Here is a 6,758-nt window from a genome sequence, read left to right as displayed (position 1 = left end):
CAAAGAGGAAAGGAGTGGGGGAAAGTAGTGGGAAAAGTTGTATATAGCATGAATCTAGGACGTTTCAAAGAGGAAATGAAGGGGGAAAGTTGTATAGCATGAATCTAGGACGTGGTTCAAAGAGGAAAGGAATGGAGGAAAGTAGTGGGGAAAGTTGTATCGCATAAATCTAGGACGTGGTTCAAAGAGGAAAGGAAGGGGAGAAAGTACTAGTTCCAAAAGGAAAGGAAGGGACAAGGCTATAGAGTTTGAGCAGGACTAGATTTGCTGCGCTCACATAGGGAAAGGTGTCTAAAGATAACACAACTGGGACCAACACAAATATGCTCCTTGGTTGTTTGTTCTTTGTTGCAACTGACTGTGCATGACCACAGTACATCGGTAGATGCACATGGTGCTGGTGCATCCACTGTCCCGTGCAACTCATTAGTTGTTGTTAATCTAAGGGCCTGTTTGGTTAAAAACTCTCTAGTCCCTACCTGCTTGGTTCTAGGGACTAAACATGGACTAGAGGTTATTAAATGACATGCTAAAAGACCATGTTACCCCTAGTAATGAACTAATAGAGACAAGGTGCGATGTGTGGCAGGGGCAACTGTTGGAAAAAGTCCCAAAAAGACTCCCTCGAGGTCTTCTTTCTTTAGTCCCAAATGCCCACTTTTATTCCCTAAAAGTCCCTCCTGTTTGGTTTAGATGGGACTGACACAAAGTTTTTTAGTCCCTACACCAAAATGTCCCTGTAAACAAGCACCCTCTAATAATGCCGCTGGAAAATTGATGCAATGCCACAGTTAAAAGCAAATTACATGTTTAACGAATTTTATTGTTAATATAATCTCTATGTTAATATTAATCAATGCCACCGTTTGAGAAATGCTACTGTCTTGCTTTCTTTCCCATTTAGATAAGGTAGATTCTTCTTTTTGTTGGCTTCTGTGTCATCCACTGTTATTGACCACTAATTGTTTCCTTTGCACCGCTATGTAAATAGGGTTATCTAATTCACCTCGTTGCCATTGTGACCTTTTGTTGCACTGCACAAAACACTTTTGTTTTAAGAGTGTTTTGTGCAGTTCAACCAAAATGTCACACCGACAACGTTGCTTCATTCCTTGATCTTAGTGGAACTGCACAAGAGGAGATCTTACTTCCTATCCGTGTTGGCAAATTTGGTTCAGATCTTCTTCTTGTGAGTTGTTTGAATTCCGCATCATGAGAGGTCAGTACTAGCCTTCTTTCACATGATTCTGCAGTGTGCTTTCATATGTTGTGCTACTTGTACGATAATGTTGCTTGATTTTAGTGAACTGCACAAATGGAGACAAGACTTCCAATCTGTATGTGCACCATAATATGCCATTGAGGTAAGATAAGGATATTTCACAACTGTTGGCCTGTATTTTGCCACTTATAACAAAAAAAATTAAGTATAGTACTATACTTGCGCTCCCTAATTGACATGCCAAATCTTACATTGAAGGCGAAGCTTGTCTGTTATTGAACCAAATGATGAAGGGGAAGAATAAGCGGAAGAAAAACAAAAATCAACTCCCCGTGATGTAATGAAGCACTGGAACTGTGATAACACAAGTAATGATATAGTTTTGCATCTTAATTTATTGCTATGGCTAGAACAAGCAATTGTTTTGCCACTGATTTGATGCCACTCTTAATGTAATACGTAATTATCTCTACTTGTGAAAACATGTATCTTCTTTGAAGATACCATATATTTTAGTGGAACTGCACAAGAAGATGTTAGAAACATTAAACTAATCGAGTATATAGTAAGCATGGCCACCACCCTAGATAGCAACAGATGGTTCCGGAGAAGTGCTTCATATGTATGCTCTACACAATAAGCCTCCTGACAAAGGTTGGTACTCGCCCACTGATTTCATCCATATGATTGAGCTTTGTCATCTCTATTGGTGTTGTGCTACTGTTTAGATACTGTCATGAAAAAGTGGTATTGTCCTTGAGAAATGCTTCATCTATGTTGTTTTAAATATTTCCTTTCCTTTTTTCGAGCAAACAGGGATGCTAGCATTTAGTAGTACTCTTGTTTTTGCACAACAGGATCATCTTCCTCTGAAGAAGAATATGGAGTACGTGAAGTGACTAGTTCCAATTATGCCAGGATGAAGAAGACATGTCTATCTTCTCATCAGAAGGAGCAGTTGAAGGATGGTTACATTACTCCCCTCAAGACCAAACTAACTTCAGCTCAGAAGGACTGACAAATCTCCATTTTTTTGATGTGATGCGCGAGTACAATGTTGTTCTAGGATTCTTTCTGGTGAGTTCCATTTTTCTAAAAGTGTGCTCTACATGGACCATGTAGGTGCCTGTTGAAACTGTCAATTCATAGTACAGTTTGCTTTATACTAATCACTTTTTTGTATTTGTGCACACACGGGTGCTCAGCTTGATTTCAATGGGAACTGCACAAAATGTTCATGAATACATTGAATCATTCATTTCCACCACAAGAAAGGAGGTGCCGATAAGTTCAAGGTGTTGCAGCATATAAGGGCGAAATCATACAAGCTATGCGCGAATTTGGTTGATTTTGGTGGAACTGCACAAAAAGAACAACTGGTTTATTTAGCATGAGGTGCCATGTCAATGTCCGAACTGATGGCAAACCCTACCCATTCCACAATCGTAGGCATTTGATATTTTGGAATGGGACAACCTTGTCAAAATTTGCTCATTGATTTTAGCAAGACATGCGTTTGATATTTTTGAATCGGATGCCCTTTGCTGTCAGCAGCGTCGATCAATTTTTTCTTTATTCTTTAGTTGTGAAGTAAATATTTCCTATGACATGTGAGTCGCTCAGATGCATAATCATCGATTGTTTTAAATGTTCTCTATGAATTGCCAGCCCTGTGTGTTTGTTTGCAATGTACAGAAACACTAAAAAGCTGCTCAAACTCTTTGTACTCCTTCTTTTCCTTTTTACTTCGCACATTGTGAAAGTGCATACATTTTTGTATAAGATTGGTCAAAGTGGAGATACATTGACTGCAGACAAATCTTGTATGCAGATAGGAAGGACCGGAGGGAGTACATGTGAAACTGCTGCAAATGAGGTGATCACCCTGGGAATAATGCTAGTACATTTTGTTTTGCATGTTCATCCAATGCCAGTGATACAGGAATTCGAACTAATCGAAATAATTTCATTCATACACGGTCGGATTTCATATAAACATGTCGGATTTCATTACATTTCATACATTCTTCAACTAAAAAGGGGTGCGCTGGAGGTATAATTAATTAACAGAAGCTACCCACCTGTGTCCCGCTGAGCTGAACTAAAGCTTTAGTGATTAACTGCTGGTGCAGTTGTGTAACTGACATGTGGCCTGTTGGGCCCATGTCTCAGTCAACCAACTGCACCAGCAGTTAAGTAGAAGCAGCGTTCTTCTCCAGCGTAGCTCTCCGACTCCACGTCACCGCCAAGAAGCTAACCGACCGTCAATGGTCAACCCGCCTAGCTTGGCTTCAACCGGAGTGTAGCAGCGGTGGCCTTACTTGGACCCCAGCGGCAGCGACCTACCGTGTTCTACTCTTCCTTGTTTTCTGTGTGGCGCGGTCTCCTTGCCAGTAGGTCGGGGCCTCGGCGGAGCCGGCGATGTCCTCTGTCTCGTTGCCGGCGGGCGGCGCCTCGGCGGAGCGGTGGAAATCCTCCCCCATGTTGCCTGCAGGGTGGGGCCTCGGCTGAGCCAGCGATGTCCTCTGCCTCGTTGTTGGCTGGGCGGGGCCTCGGCGGAGCCGGCGGTGTCCTCTGCCTCGTTGTTGGCGCCGTGGGGCCTCGGCGGAGCAGGGCCTCATCGACGCCAGCGGAGTGGGGACTCCTCGGAGCCAGCATTGTCCTCTGCCTTGTCCTTGGTCTCGCCAAACAGCGCCTCGCCCGCTTCATCGCCCTCTTTGCTAGCCTCTTTGTAGGCGGCCGCAGCCTCCGCCACCCACATGCGGTACCGCCAGCGCTTGAGGCGGCCCTTGCGGGTGGAGTGGTACGAGTCGAGCAGCGCCTCCTGCTCCGCACTCTCCGCGGCGATCTTCTCCTCCGCCTGCAGGTGCTCCCTGGAGGAGATGGTGGTTGTAGGCGGCGTCAGCCTGCGCCTCCCGGAACTGCTCCTCACGCATCTGCCTCACCGTGTCCATAGATTGGGCACGAGCCTCGCCAATGGTCATGGTGCAATGCACCGGCAAGGATGGTGCGAAGGAGGGGGTCGGCGCCGGATCGTCGACTACCATGTTCTCCATTGGGACGTCGTCGTCCTCCGGCTGCCTGCCGGCCAGCCGGTCGGCAGCAATGGCTGCCATCTCCTTGTGGTCCATCGTCCGCCCGTCCCGAAGAGCACTGGAGCGCGAGGAAGCCATGGTGGGCAGTAGTGGTGTGGACAGAAGAAAGGGAACGGATGCGGATGACTACGGCTATGGCCAGCGCAGCAGTTTATATAGCAATGGTGGGTGGCGGAGGGACAGACGTGTGGGGCCGGAGTAGCCGCCTCGGCAACTGCGTATAATTAATGTGGGCGGCAGATGGACAGACGTACGGCACTTGTGTCATTTGAAGGCGGAGCAGTTGCTTGCACCGGGAAGCGGGGCGGGCGCCGCTGACTGTTTCGGGTGGAAAGTGCGCGCGGGCGAGGAGATGACCTTACTTGGAGAGGATGACAATGGGGACCCACCAGGGCCATAGCCTCAGGTACGCAAGTGCCTCCTTATTATATATATATATATAATTTATTTTGCTTCCTCCTGGTTTCCTGACATCACGGTCCCACACCATAGTCAATAAATGAGAGAATTGCACAAGAAGCGGCCGATAGCTCGGACCAAGCAGCTCGAGGAGTATTTGTGTTTTTGAGGTGTGAGCACTGCAGAGCTTTTCGATGTTTAGCCCAGATATTAATTTTTCTCCTCTGAACAACAACGAAAACATCGTTGCAGGTACTAACTGGGCGTGCTGTGGCCCGTCTAGCCCAGGCCAGATATCCAGCTCAGATATTAATTTTTTTCAAGCTGAAAATGGCTAGCCCAGCTATAGTTTTTTTAGAAATACCCAGCCAAGGTCAAGTTGTTATTCTCCGCCCCGCTGGGCTGCAAATCTTTCCTAGGAGGGATGCATTAGGTTTAACAAGAAAATGGCTTTAAGAAATAATAAATGGGATGTAGTTATAAAAACTGGGCAGTAACTATAAAAAAGCACCTAACACGTAATTACTTTATAAAATATTATTTTTGGATATTGAAAATTTTAATTTCATTAATTGTTGCGAGCGCAATGTTTCATTGGATTTTTACCTTATATAAATTCATATTGAAATTGTATTTAATCTGACTAGAAATTTCGGGATAAAAATATTTCGGATCCCATCAAAATGTGGGAAATTTTATTGAATTCTGTTTTGAACGGTTGGTTGAAATGGGTTGTACTTTTAACAAACTGTAAATGGGCTGTAATAAATTCCATTAGAATTCAAAAATGGGCTACACATTCTTACAAATCTCAAATGGGCTATAAGTTCTCTGCCACACACTTCTGGCCTTACTAAGTTGACGTGTCCCCTAAAAAATAGAGTTGACGCGTATGCAAGGCTTTGTCAACTTATAGTCAACACACGGTTCTAGCAGCAGTGGCCGTTGGATGTCCATCCAACGGATGCCGTGCTTCTTCTTCAATCTCAGATATTCTAGCTTCACCCGCCCAAAAAATGATTCCTCCCCCTGACATCTGGGGCGCACCGTTTCGGAAGCTGACCTGTGGGCCTACTAAGTTGACGTACCAAGGGCTTTGTCAACTTAGTCAATATAAACAATTCTAGCTGCAGTAACCGTATGCTGTCCATCCAACGGCCGCCGTGCTTCTTCAGCTTATGGTCTTCTTGCTCCAGCCGCCCAAAGCAGCATCGCTCGTGCCGCCTGCTCCTGCCTCCCTTGGCCGGCTGTGCTGCCGCGGAGGCCTCACCGCCCCCTACTACTCCCACCGCTGGCCAAGCCATCGCTCCACTCACCCACACTCCCTGTTATTCTGCGGTGATGGCAGCGCAGCCGAACCAGTGAACCCTTGTACTCCTCTCCGCGTGTGCATCCACTGCTGCATCTTCCCTGGCTCCACGTCGTCCCCTTCCTAGGCCTCGCCGTCATCCACCGCCGTGGTGCTCTCGGCGCGGCGTGGTCAACGTGGTCAAGGAACGACTTCCATCGGACGTAGACTGTACGTGGAGATGCTGACAGCTAGTTGGGTCCACGACAACCGCAAGGAAGTGCCTCCTTATTACGCGCAAAATAATTATTCTTCCACCTGATAGCGGGGACCCACCGGACAGGCCACCGTATTTCGTGAAAAAAATGAATCGCCCCCTGACTGCTGGGACCCACCAGCTACATCTTCGCACGCAAGGAAGTCCGTCCAAAAAAATGATTTGCCCCCTGACTGCTGGGACCAGCAGCTACATCTTCGCACGCAAGGAAGTCCATCCGAAAAAAACGATTCACCCCCCTGACTTCTGGGACCCACCAGCTACACCTTCGCACGCAAGGAAGTGCGTCCGGGCAAGAAAAATGATTCGCCCCCTGACTGCTGGGACCCAGCAGCTACATTCGCACGCAAGGAAGTGCGGCCGGGCAAAAAAAACACAAAACGATTCGCCCCCCTGACTGCTGGGACCCACCAGCTACATCTTCGCATGCAAGGAATTGCTTGACAGTCAGGACCCACCTGGTCGAAGCGTACGTAG

Source organism: Triticum dicoccoides, chromosome 3B (genome assembly GCF_002162155.2).
Source record: "Triticum dicoccoides isolate Atlit2015 ecotype Zavitan chromosome 3B, WEW_v2.0, whole genome shotgun sequence".
In the NCBI taxonomy this organism is placed as follows: Eukaryota; Viridiplantae; Streptophyta; class Magnoliopsida; order Poales; family Poaceae; genus Triticum; species Triticum dicoccoides.
This window is presented reverse-complemented; position numbering follows the sequence as displayed.